Source organism: Odontesthes bonariensis, chromosome 17 (genome assembly GCF_027942865.1).
Source record: "Odontesthes bonariensis isolate fOdoBon6 chromosome 17, fOdoBon6.hap1, whole genome shotgun sequence".
NCBI lineage: Eukaryota > Metazoa > Chordata > Actinopteri > Atheriniformes > Atherinopsidae > Odontesthes > Odontesthes bonariensis.
Genome location: NC_134522.1, coordinates 12,604,592 through 12,619,069, shown reverse-complemented (window position 1 = coordinate 12,619,069; position 14,478 = coordinate 12,604,592).

Below are 14,478 nucleotides of genomic sequence, written 5' to 3'. Positions count from 1 at the left end.
AGGAAGGGGTTTCAGGTTTCCTTCTTTGATCCTAACACAGATTTTTAGTCCAGCAAGTAAAATATTTGTGTCCACACACATGAAAAAGCATAAAAAAATTTGTCCAAGACCACATTTCATTTTCACAAATTGCCATGACTTTGATCTACTTTTGCATTTATCTAGATTTGATTAAACTAGTATATCAATTGCAGCAGTGTTAGGTATTTTAACTTAGCATTGCACAATTTCTGTGGTAATCCATCAATAGATTGATCCAACTCATCCGATTTAGTTATCACCTTAGTTTAAAGTAACACCAAATAATTTGGCAATTTCTTTGCTTATTTTTTCGCTTATTGGCATATTTAAACACCACTGTCATTGAAACGAATATGTATGAGAGCCCTGCAAACCGTACAACTATAGACCCCAAAGACACCATCAAAAGCCCACAAAAATGTCAAGTGATCTAAAACAGCCCTCAGATGCTTTAGGGCTGTTTCAGACCTGGGAAAGTGCGTTACGAAAGTCAATGAACTTAAACGTATTGTTTTAATGTTTAGATTCTTGCTTTAGAATCTACCATAATCTGAGTGTATTTGGTTTACTGCAGTGACAGCTGATACATGGTCGACCTGGCTACTGATCGTAAACTATTCAATGTGATGTTCTGCTCAGAGTATGAGTTCTGAGTATGCTGTTTGCATATATATATGCATATATGTATATATGTATATATATATATATATATATATATATATATATATATATATATATATGCAAACATATATACGTATCTCAGTAATGTGTCAGTAGAGAAGACCATTATGAATTATATTTGACACATCATAAGAAACAACACCCAGAGACGAATATGATCTTGTCCTTGACAGGTAGCACTCACATCTCTTCCTCCAAAAGCAATCACAGCCATCTGTGCTGGAAAATAGATCAATGGCTGCAGAGTATGAGCAAGCCTGCTGGCCCCCAGCCACCAGCCATCCTGCTTATCATAGATGATCCTTCACTTTACGCCTTATAGCCCCCCTACACTTTTCATCGCAACACAGCTTGTGCCCTAAATTACTTCAGGCTCACACGTATACATTCTAAGCTTTGAATCGTCTGTAAATGATCAAATGAAGGCAGCACTGCTTTACAGAATCAGTCTTTTATGAGTGAAGAAACTGGCTCAGAGTGAGTTTTCAGCTTTCGGTCATGCATTTTTTCACTCTTCACCCTCACGTCTGAGATGTAGCTAGTCTGTGTTGCCTTTTGAAAAATTCTCATTTTTTAAAGGGAATGAATAAAACTCCGTCCTTGGGATTCTTAAGTTAACACACCGAAGCCCTCCAGAAAGCCCTCTTTCTTTTTCTTTTTTTTCACATTTGGACAAAAACAATTGGGAATATAAAAGATAAAATAAATTAATTATATTGTTTTGATTGCTTCATCAATATTTCACAATATTCAGTATGTTCATGGTGATTCATTTCTTTATTCAAATCTTATAGAGAACTGATAACAGCCGCTCATCCCCAAACCTGTTTCATTTATTTATTTATTTTTACCAAACTTTCATTTGTAAATCTGCTGCCACCAATACTTCTTCTTCTTTTCTGGTTCACTTCCACATCATTTTTAGCAGGCAGCCATTTTCTAAAACAGGCAGGCTTTTGTGGCCTCTGGCAACAGTTTGAGGAGTTGGGAGTGGAGATTTATGGGAGCAGGCTGGAGTACTGTATGTGGAAATGACTCCAAATCAATTGACAGTGCCCATTTTCATTATAGTGAAAAGAACAAAGCCACCATGAGGAAGAATAAGTTGTATCGGGCATCAGATGGACAGATACATATTAGCTGGCCTAGATGGTTACAATTTATTGGATGAAAAAGGAGAGTTTCACAAGCTTGGCCTCTTTCCCCCTGCGAGGAGTGTTAGGAAATGTATTATTTCAGTTTTGGCTCATTGGTTTAACCCAGTTTTGTAAGACAGGTTCAGCCCTCATCAATCTTTCTCAAATACATGTTCATGGATGAGGTCAAAGGTCCTGACCACCGAAGTCGAGAGTTCATTGTTAAGTTTTGATTGATTAATGATGTGTCATGCAGCTGCACCTGTTTCAACAACGGAATCAGCACATTATCTGTTTTATCTCTCACTGAGTGCTAGGTGTCACTACAACCTCCGGCATCACTACAACAGTCTCGGTTAGCTTTTCAGAGTGAGTGTGTATGTGTTTGTGTGTTAATGAGTTGCAATGTGGAGGTCTGTGGCATCATAAGTGTCTGAAATATTTCCTTGATGTACGAGCTCTGGGAGCTGGTGGCAACAGTCGCATTTATTAAAGCCAACATGTTTTGACTCTGATCATTAGAAAATGGGATTCATGTGGCGTGTTGGTGTGCTGTAAACACATTAGCAATGATTTGTTTTATCTGTTTGACATCACAACTTTTGAAGTGTCAGAAGTGTCCAAACAGTCCAACTTTTTTTTTTTTTTAAAGCTAAATAAGATCTTATACACGAACTGTATATGTCTTGTACTTTTGAGAAATAACAGATTCAATCTTTTAACCTACAAGAAAACTGAAATGTTTCCTTTTCTCATTACAGTTTCAATGCAATTCAATGACAAGTAGCAGTTTGTGCTTCTTCTGTTGACACTGACAACACTTGTATTTGAATAACACTGAACGTTTCAAGGTTTCTTTTTTTTCTTCCTTGTAGATACCTTAAGAATCTCAACAGTATGATTACATCAAAACAGACTCCTTTCATCCAGTCACACAAAAGGGCCAAGCCAATCAAATGTGTTCAGAAGAGACAAACATGGGGTTGAGTTCATTTCTTTCAACTTGGGACTGAATGGAAGATAGAATTTAAAAGCATCAGATAAAGCCTCAGAACAAACCTTGAACGGGCAAATTATCTGAAAACCAAGTCTCTTGAGGATAGAACGAACAACATGGATTCGGTGTTATGCAGGCAATTACGGTTAAGGTCTTATTGTGGCATTGGACTGTTGGAGAACAGAAACTGAAAAAGCTGATCTCATTGGGAGAATGACCATCCTTTATGTAATGCAGATGTTTACTGAAGTTGACATTAAGGAGAAGTAATGTTTCTCAAAAAGAGTGGTTCCTCCTTTGGGTAGCATGAAACTGTTAAATATGTGCACAAGTGGAACAATTCCACTTCAAACAGATAACATTCTTGACTCTTCCCAAATGTTTTGCCTCAGAGCTCAGTGAGAGTGCAGCTGATGCTGCAAAAATTTGTAGGAGAGAAAATAAAGTGATGTGAAACATGTCCACAGACATGGTAATTTATCCATATTGCAGAGAGCACTGTGCCAGCTGGTGAATAAACAGTTGTCACATTTAAAAAAAAGGTATGCCTTGCCAGTGAATAATGAGATTGCATGACAGTAGGCTCTGATAGCAGAGATCATACATAACCAGTCGACATTTTCATGTAGCCCTTGTTCAAAGAAAAGAACATTTCAGGGTTAATGGCATTTTGCAAGTGTTTTCATGTAGAGATCCATTAATGGGTAAAGCACCTTCATCATGTTCTGAATACACCCTGTGGGCAAGAATTGTTTAGCCAGTTCAAGTATCTAATCATAGTTTGATAAAACGTTCCCTCGGTAGAATTCCCAAAATAATTAGTTATTATCTATTTTTGCAGGTTTCCGTGTTGGCCGCTAACACGTTAGTGATCTGTCATGAGCTGTCCCTGTGAAGTATCAATGGCACATCAGACAGATGTGAATAATTGCAGACTTGACCAATAAGCTTCCTCCAAATTTGTTGCAGCTGATTCTTTTTGCATATTAAATCTGTCATATCTCTGTCTCACAACTGCTCTGCTCCTCAAGTTCGTATGCCTGTCACGTGAACAAATATTTGAAAGCAAGTAAATCTCCTGCTGAAGGATTCTTACAACTCATTCATTGATTACCAGTACAGAAGTCATCTGGATCTAAGAGAAGATAATTCTAATTTGCAACAAATTGTCAAACAAGCAGACGAATGGCTCAACAGATGCAGTCTGCATTACATTTATGAAATGACAGTTAATTTCATTACTGAACACACATGGAACAGAAAGATGGATGAGATGCTTTGAGTATCATTGTTGTTCTGTGCCTTACTAGACACACTTTATTGTTTAATAGTTTTATAAGAACAGAATATAATGAAATTGCACTTTTAAAATGCTGCTGATAGGCATTTGGAAGATAAACACCAAGTCAAGAGACGTGATCACAATAGGTTCTATATGTGTAAGTTTCCAGAGGAAACTGGAAACAGTCTCCTGTGGAGAGCAATCCTGTCTTCACATCCTGTAGGATGATTTTGTGATTCTTTCTGCACGACTGAACATATTTCTGAAAAGGTTGTTGAAGAAGTCTTTATCTAAATCCCTGCTACTACCTGTAGTTATTCAATTTATCTTTATTGAGCTTTTAGTGAGACAATCTTTTGCAGTGTAATACAAATAGTCTTGCCACCTATAATTACATAGCTGTGTTGTTACTATGTCTCTAGTATAAGTTATATGTTTGTATTATATGTTTAGATAATATGAGTTTTCATCCGGCATACTTGTATTGTTCAAATATTAATTGTTATGTGTGCTAAAAGGTTATGTTATCGATTTGTGTCATTTAAAATAAAAACATGCTATGAAGCAAAAGTCCAGTGTATTTCTCACTATTACTCAGCAAATCGTGATATTTTATTTTTGAATAATAATTCTTATGAGAGGGATTTGCTCCTTAACTTCTGCAAAGTCTCATAAGACCAAAGACATTTTATGAAGACGATTACAAGTACTTTACATAAAATAAATGTTTTAAAGAAGAGAAAACAGCACAACAGAAAGCAACAAGCTGTACCTTAATCCACTGTATTATAAAATAGTAGTGCTCAGTTCATATCCATTTGTCAGACTAGTGTGCTTGGTTACCATAGTAATGAGTCCTGCCCAAGTTTAAGATTAGTTTATTCAGAGAAGAGAACAAAGCAACATATATACATTTTTTTTGTGTTGTGTTTGTTTATAACATGTATTACTGTATTAAATAATATGCAGTTATACTCTTGCCAGGTTCTGTAACATTACCCTACATTGTTGTTTGACATTATGGGTGGCGTCTTAAAGGATAAGACCGGTTTTTTGACATTGGGCCCTTGATTTCACATTATAACATGATGTTCTACTCACCCCTGCTTGTTGTTGAACATTTGGAGCTGTTCCGAAGATATTCGAGAGGCGTCTGGCTGCTCTCTTGAGATATTCGGCCATGAAACGGTTTCCTATGGGCAAGCTTATACAGGCACAAACTATGCTGTTTATAATTTATTAATTACTGTACATTAGCACTGATAACGTGGAGGTGCGTCGCTTACTTAAAAAAATCCGGGTTACTGTAATTTTGATTTTTTGTCGTAAAGTGGGTGTTACTGACGTCATCGTCGTGCTACTACCACAGACAGCCCACAGACCTGCTGCCTATTTATTCATTCGGCTAAAATTCAAAATTAGTAACCCGGATTTTTTTTAAGTAAGCGACGCACCTCCACGTTATCAGTGCTAGTGTACAGTAATTAATAAATTATAAACAGCATAGTTTGTGCCTGTATAAGCTTGCCCATAGGAAACCGTTTCATGGCCGAATATCTCAAGAGAGCAGCCAGACGCCTCGCGAATATCTTCGGAACAGCTCCAAATGCCCAACAACAAGCAGGGGTGAGTAGAACATCATGTTATAATGTGAAATCAAGGGCCCAATGTAAAAAAAACGGTCTTATCCTTTAAGTTTTCTTAGTTAACCTCATCAGGATGACAACAAATTCATGTGTATGGCTGTGCATGTGCAGGGCTCAGATGGAGATTGTTTTTTATGACAGCTGTGTTACAACGCACAACTGTGGGAGAAGCCAAAGAGGAAAAAAGAGTGACCAAGGATTCTCTTTGAACCCTAACTATACAGTAGCTGACTGACAATAAAAAGTAATGATTTCCGATACATTTGGACACTGAACATGTAGCCAGTGTAAAATGAACGCTGTGCTTTTTTTCCACGTCAATTGAGGAAATCTATATGTCCACTATGACAAGTATAATTGTACATCCACGATAACAAATTCACAAACTGACCTTTTATTGGTTTTGTTCAATTGGTGCCAGCAAGTAATTTCAACGTATTGCCCGCTATCATCAATTTCCTTTCTAACAATCTTTTGCTAGAAAGGCAGTGGATCTGACACCAACCACCCCCTTATGCTTCCTTTCATGTAATTTTTGTCATAGTGAAGAGTAGCAACTGTTGACATCACATCGTGACAGCAGTGGAAATGTCATCAGTAGCGTGACGGCAGCTTTGTTGCCGAAGACAGTGGAGGAAGAAAATGTTTTGTACATTTTTTTTGTCTTAAATGTGAAATTGCTAGGTATTTTTCCATTGAGCAATGTGTGTATTTCTGTCATGAGATTGCCTTGTCTCTAGTGACAATGCGTTGAACTACTTCTACATTGACTGGATGTGAAGGAAATTAAGAGTTTAATTAACATATTCTCCCTTCTTAGAGCATGTCAGAGCAACAGTATTTTTAATGGGCTGCAAATGTCTAATGGGAATTGAAAAACTTAACATTGCTGTGCTCTGACACATATTATTCCCAATTCATTACACAATGGTGTAAACATGATGAATATGTGTGAGCAGTCGAAACACGCCATCAAGCACAGCACAGAAGGCCAAAATTTTGATAAAAGCTTTTGTTGCATGTCTAAAATCACTGTGCTAATTGAACAATTTTTCCATTAGTTTCCAGTAGAGCCCTATGTCGGAAACGAGCACCAATCCAAGTCATTATTGGATTAAAAAATGAATGATTTCTTATTTTCATTAAGTTTTATGATGTTTTGCTGTTTCAGATTGCTTATTTTCTCAAGATCTGGATGTCATCTGTAGCTAGCTATGATAAGCAAATGTCATAGTTGCTATAAGGTAACTGCTATAAGCTACTCATGTTTTAATTCTCTCTTGGAAAATTCAAAATAGAAAGGATTAACGGGCTGCAAAGGAATGATCCAAGAATCAATTCTTATGAGACACAATATATCACGGTAGAAGGATATTGGATAATAAGTTGAATAAACAGCCAAACTGGCAACTAAGATGGGCTACAATGTACATGAAGAATGAGGACAGAGGTGAAGCTCATGAGTAATAAAATAGGAGGGAACTGAATAACTGAAAGTAGAACCAGACAACACACACAAAGAAAATAATTCTAAGAAACCCCCATATGTTCATATTCCACCCTAAATGTTTTAATTCTAACAGTGAGTTAGAGAGCGTCTCATGGGTTCAGTCCCTTCTTCAGCGAAACAAATAGAAAACAATCAAGATATTGCACATTTCTAAATGACTAAACTGACTATTCAGATAGCTGGTGGTGGCTTCATATTCATCAGAAAATATGAGAGTGGTGTGTCTTTCATAAGTTTATTTCACAAAATGTCAGCCTATTCCTTTAAAAGCTTCTTTTACATAAAGGATTCTCCCAGAGGATTTCCCAAGATCATTAACACCCTACAAGTGTCAGAAGAGACCACGTATCAAATCTGGTTTAATTTGACTCTGCAACAGAGCAACCATCACAAACATACCACAACGTCTTATGTTGAACAATAAATCCAGTTGTGTCTGCTGGGTTTAATTTTTTTAACACTTAACTATTACTCACACACAATGGGTCACAAGAGTCTGAAAGGAATATTAAGTATGTTCATTATTCTAGAGTAGCTGGGAGTCTGAGAGAGCCATGGCAATCACATTAGGCGATAAATACAGAGGACAAGGAAGCCGTCTCCCAGTCCCTGTGGGACAGCCTCAAATTAACACTTAAGCTTTCTCCCAGATGTGCTGTTTGCTTCAACAAGAATGCTCAGGCATACACAGAGATGATGAGCGTCAATCTTTAAATGCTAAATATGAGTGACTTAAACTACAAAATAAATGTGCCAAAGATACTGTGAGCTTTCTTCTTTCCAGCTTTGTTGCTTTCTTTTAACCATCTAGCATTGCTGGCAGTATGGCTGCAGGACAATGCCTGATGTTCCACAATGCTCATCCAGCTGTGACTTTAAATAGAGCAAGAGGTGGGGTATTATGCAGTCTATCAGTGAAAGACAAACAGCCTAGCACTCTCACTCATGACCAATTTAAAATGACCAATTAATCTGACATGCATATCTTTGGGCTTTTAGAAGAAGGTGACCGAAGGCCACTTGCAAGTCCACAGGGAGAACGTTCGATCTCAAGCTCATTGGTTCTAACATGAAATCTTCTTCAGTGAGGCAGAAGTGCGAACGGTACTTTCCCATTTGAACAGTCAGAATTTTCCCACAGGAATATCAAACTAAAACCATTGTAAGTGTGAAAATCAGAGGAACCTCACCGGCCCCGACCTAACAATCCAACTTGACCGACCTGCACATAAAAAGTAGTGACCTCTGCAGTGACAACTCACATATTGCTGTCCAATGAACAGTGAACAGCTTGTTTCAGTGTTTGTATACAACGCAATGCACGATGCAATGTTATCAACTTATTTTGCCAATGATAGCAGATTCTACTCTGTCTTCCAACATGTAATTGTAACACATACTTCTGAGGTATCCTGACACATATATCAAAAATCTAAATGCCCCTTTGCTTAGAGGTATACATTTTCACTATGGGTCTGTGTGTTTAGGATATTTCTTTAGGAATATCCGTCTGTAAAATTAGATAATACCTTCTCAAATGTCTGCAAAATCAACTGGAACTTGAACTATTCTGATTTTATGATTTTCATAAAATTTTGGCTTGTTTTAAAACACAAGACATTAGACGTGATCAAAAACATAAATTCAGTTTCTAATGGTGGATGCACATGTTGATCGTCCTTTATTTTGTGTTTAATGTTGTTGCTATGCCTTTATGTAGATAATGTAATCCCTTTTTCTGTAATATTATTTGATTCATTGTGTCAAATGCTTGTTTTAATGGCAGACATGAGCATGATGCTTTAAAACACATTATCCATGTGGCTATATTGAGTCTGTTTAGTTTTTTGCTCAGCAGAATATCTTCAAATCATGGTTAAATGTTTAATACATTTAAATGGAAATTCAGCTTGGTTTTGTGATCCAGTCTTGCTAACAAGGAAGTATAATATCATGAAAAAATAAGCTGAAGCTGATATGTAACGACTAAAAATCTTTATTTATGAACTTATTTGGTCATGAGTCATTTTTACACTGATAGAATTCACAGAATATTAATACCTCTGCCTCTTCTGCTTGTGAAAAGATGCCCATTCCCTTCTGCTTTCATGCAATATTGTGGAAGCTGACATTTCTTTTGTGTTCTTCAAGGCCTTTCACTGTTACAGAGACACCCTGATTTCTTCTTAATCTCTCAGTTGAACCTGCAGACATTTGGATCCAAAGCATCACCGTGGTCTATGTTTTATTTAAGCAATTTCTGGCTTATCAGAGCAAAGAGATCCTCTGAAGATTTGGGAGGAGTCTCTCCTTTCTCAGAGCAGAAAAATAGAATTAATCCTGCCCCTCAGGAACACACCGAGTGTGTCTTTACAAATTAAGCCTCACTGTTTGAAGGAGGCTTGTCGTCTGTTTTGCATGATATTGATTGCAGTTTCCTCTCCATGACTGATATGAAAATAAGGCAAGATTTTAAAACATACACATTTCAAAGCTTAATTGATATGGTGGAATCTTTTTATTGTAATATTTTTAAAGCGATGAACTGAGTATTTGTGTCCTCCTCCTAGACTTATCTTCCTTTATTTTTATGAAAAACCATCTGGCACAATAACTAAGATGACATCTTCACTTCCTCAGTTCAGCTCCACTTTGCTCACACCCGACTGGCGATGGTTCCTACGAGGTTCGAAGGACTAGTTGTACTCCCACTGTTCCCCAGACTGCTCACAAGTGCTGATGTTATTGGGGCAGACAGCAGCCTTTTCAGCCCTGTCAAACAAAGAAAGGCTGCAGCTATGGCAGGGCTCTGAGGGCTTATGTATGGACCATGGGAGGTGTCTGAGCAAGGACAGATGGACTGGAAAATAAAATGGACCGGATAAGTTGAACAGATAAAGACTAAATAAAGACTCAAACGGCTGCTTAGATGTTGTTGTTTGGTGATATTTTGACAATACTGAAGTTGTAGTGACAGCAACAACTTCAGTATCTTTTAGAAATTTTTCAATTCTTCCCAATCCTCCTCATTTGATCTGCTCACAAAAACTTTCAAGTTCTTCTATTTATTTAATGCAAATCGAGCAATTTGCGAAGAGAAAATAAATGACTATGTGCGTGCCAGATGAGGTTTCCTGGCAGGGCGTTAAAAGAGAAAATGTGAAAGCTTTTAATAAATTGAAATGAGTTGAAAGAGCCATTTAATTTGTGATACAAAGCATGAGAAAAATGTGGATTATTCAATCATTTACATATAGACACCTTTATAGTGTCAAAAATAGTAATTGTTAATTGTTTTTGCAGTTTATTGTGCCTGACAGATTAGGCTGAGGCTGTGCTTCATGATACAACATCAAGCGGCAGACAAAATGAACCAGTGTTGTAGAGTGTAATTCCACCCCCACTCCACCCACTGAAGATACAAGACAACTTGATAAGCCGAGGTGTAAATGTATTCCAGCTTGGCGAGCGGAGAGGCACAGTGTGTACGCTGATGTGACATTAATGACAGAAGCAGGACTGTCAAGTTGTACACGCTTTGCACACACATCTCTGAGGCCCTCAGAGGATATTTTCTAACTACCAAGAGGATTTCTGCAGTATCAAGCACTGCAGGCTGGATGTCACGGGGGACTCCACAGAGGGTGCATCTCGTTTAATAGTGATGCTGACAGAATAAGCTCAACTGACATATTGTCAGTTTACTTCAGTGAGCTGGAACCTCGTGTTTAAAATCAGGCTCTTTAAGAGCTTGTCAGGATTTGTACTTGGACCCTAAATTTCTTGAGGTTAACGGAAATACATTTGTGCCAAGTAAAGAAAAAACAAGAATGACGTCAATAAATAAATAAAGATTCCATAGAAATGTATGAAAATGACAAATTAGCTGTTTAGATTTAAAGTGATAAAGTAAAGAAATATCTATACAAATGGGAAATAAGACAAAAACTACATTCATTCGTCATTTTGGAGTTGAGCATAAATTTAAAAAGCTATACAGGCATTAAAAAGACATACTGTTCTTACGTTTCTTTTTACAGCTTTGGCCTCAGAGGTTCCCAGTCTTAGGTGCTGCTCAACTTCACCAGCAAATACGAACAAAGATGTACATTCATGATACTGTTGTGTGTGACGTTAACCACAAACTGCAGAAAAATTCAGTCCACACGTCACTCCACAGTTTTGCAGAGCAAAGAGTTATCTGAACAAAAGCTGGCGTCTGGGCAAACTAAGATGGAGGTCCTGCAAGCGGGCTGTGGTAATGCCACATGAACACGTGAGGTTCAGAGATGAGAGCACACATACAGCAGTGCTTGAATAGTGAAGAGGCTTCAGGTGCCTGGCTAATGGCAGCTTGTTGAAACTCTGGGGCTAGACACACTCACACATACATAGAGAGAGTACAAGATAAGAGCCACAAGAAACACAAAGAGGGAGGGAATAGAAAAGGAAACAAAGGATCCGGCTGAATAGTTTTTTTAAACTTAAGAAGGTTCCTAACTGAGTGAAATCACCTGAAAGTATTTGATTGGCAACTGCGATGAAAGCTGTTCAAATTCTCTAAATAATACAGAAAAGGGGATTCAGTGCTTCCTTTTGTTCTCCTTTAGGACAGGAAGCAGTGGAGGGTCCTTACAAGAGAAAGGAGAGAAATCCGTCCCACAATTCTTTGCAGCCACAACTTTCAAAGCAACCCGCTATTATTTTCATCCAGTCATGGTGACAACGATTTGTGTGGAAGAATAAATGAAAATGAGGACAGGAACATGAGTGTCAGTATCCTGTTACAACACTATCATTCACTATCATAAGACTGCATTAGGAGAAGTGTCAAAAGCACTTTTTGGAGTTAGGAGATTTGAGTTCCCTCAGGAAGTTACACTATGGTGACATAGTGGGCTGAGAGTTATGTACTAGTAGTGGGGTTATTTGCTGCTGCTTCGCCTTTAGAGGATGGCAGCCATGCAGGGTCTCACCCGTCCTTTGTGGCCCCCTCCTCCGTGTGCTGTATTTATCCAGATATTTCCTGCTCGTTTTTAGCATTTTGTTTAAGTTGCATGGACGTTTTGTTGTGCATTCGTGGGTTGCGGGCTGGGTAAGGACTTGACCCTGTAGATTTTTACTCCAATGGTTGTAGCGGCCACAGTCCTCACTGGATATTCACTTTAATCCTTTAAATGCATTGCTCATGTCTGATATTTTAAGTGAAGGCTCTTTAAACGTTTATATCTTCATGCCCTTTTTTTTTTTGTCTCAGCTCATATTTACGTGTATGTATTTAATCATACATTTTGTGGTAATAATAAAATTTTGCAATCTTGAGGGAACTCCTTGTGTCTGCCTGTCATTCCCCACATGTTTTCATCACACGGACTTATGGGTTTTATCTAAAAGTGTTGCAGAACTAGATTTATTACTGAAGGGGGAAAAGGGAGAGGAGGTTAGATACTAACCTCGGCCTTGCCACGGGCTGACCACACACATATCCACATTCTCATCGCAAAGCCATCATCTTGAGGTCCCTGTGAATCTCACCTGCCATTTCTCCTTAACCTCCTGACGTTTTCCAACTAGGTCAAGGAAAAGAGCTTTGGAAAGGCTGATGGGAGGTCATTTTTTGACTGTTTGACCATGCCCAAGGAATAAGGAAGACTGTGACAAATGAGATTTTTCATACTTTCTGCTACATCACTAGCCACAAAATCAAAAAGCAGCATCTGACCCAGTGCTGGAAGGAGGTATTACTTTGTACTGAAGGCAAATGAGTTCAAAGCTCAGTTAGGTTTTACTGCACTTTTAGCAGTTAAGACAGGATTCAGGATCTGAGGATTCTTGTTTAGAACAAAAGAAAGTTAATATTAGATATGTTGATGATGAGTAAGAATTATTGTAACTAAATCAACCAAATCATTGTATCTTTAGTTTTTTTTTTTTTTTAAACTGGTAGATGTAGTGGAATAAAATCTCAAAAATGGCTTCATACAAACACTTACATGCCCAAACCTGTTGTTTGTTTCATCTCCCTCCTCAGATACATGCTGTCATCCATTCATGGTAGCTTTCAAGCCAGCCAACCTTTGGGGACTCCTGCTGTTGCGACGCCTGCACGTGTATCATAACTCGTGTATTACTCCAGCTCTGTGTGATGACCTTTGCCTCAACCTGGAAAACATACTCTGCCTGAAAAACCTGAGGGTTTATAGCAAAATGATTTCTCTTGAGGTTTTGTTTATCACATGACACAGAGACGCAGTTCTACATTCGTCTCAAGTGGTCCTCCAAGTCTATCTTCTTCGATCCCACTCTCTGAAATTAGGATGATGGTCACTGTTAAGAGTCTAATATCTAAGAAATCAGGAAGAGTCATGGGCCAAAAACATGTGTAATCATGTGAAATTAAACACATGCTCGCAGGGCAAATCCATGAATAAGACAAAGGGGTGACACATGGGCCCCTCCCTCACCTAATTGATACACAATGGAGAGTGTCGGCGTCACCGGTGGGGCGTAGAGTAAGCTGACAGACAGGACATGTCAGGAGGCAGTCGTGGTGTCAGCTTGCTGAGCGCTGTACAACATGTCTCCTCCTGAGACTGACAACTGCCCCCAATTAACCTCCGGCTCAAGTACAGACAGAAACCACATACATGTACACCTGCTCTCTGAGTCTCTCTGACACACGCGCACATTTTTTATATATACACACACATACACACATATCACTGGGTGTGTGACAGCTGTGGAGCTTCATACGCATTCAGACAGCACTAAATTGACCTTGTTTTTCAAATCCAGATCACAGTTCATTGTCAGCATGAGGAAGTGTTGGTTCCTTGAGGCATCTTTACAGCTGCAGGCAGTTAATGAAAAAAAAACAACTAAAAAAACTTCCCCACAGAGATCATACCCCACCCCAAAAAGGCAGGGTACAAACACAAAGAGCAGCAGATCACTGATGTATTTTCAGCGCTGATTAGACACAGGCATGTGCAGGACAAAGCTTGCACAAAATGTCCCTCTGGGTCCCTCTAGTGTGGTGACAGAGTGATGCTAAGATTTTAGCTGTTGTATGTGTGTGTGTGTGTGTGTGTGTGTGTGAGTACATTCCTCACGCAATTTTTACATCCCAGAGAGGCCTCGTGGTTGACCTTCATAAAATTGACGTTTACAAGTATCATTACAAGCAAAACGGCTGGATGGGTTAA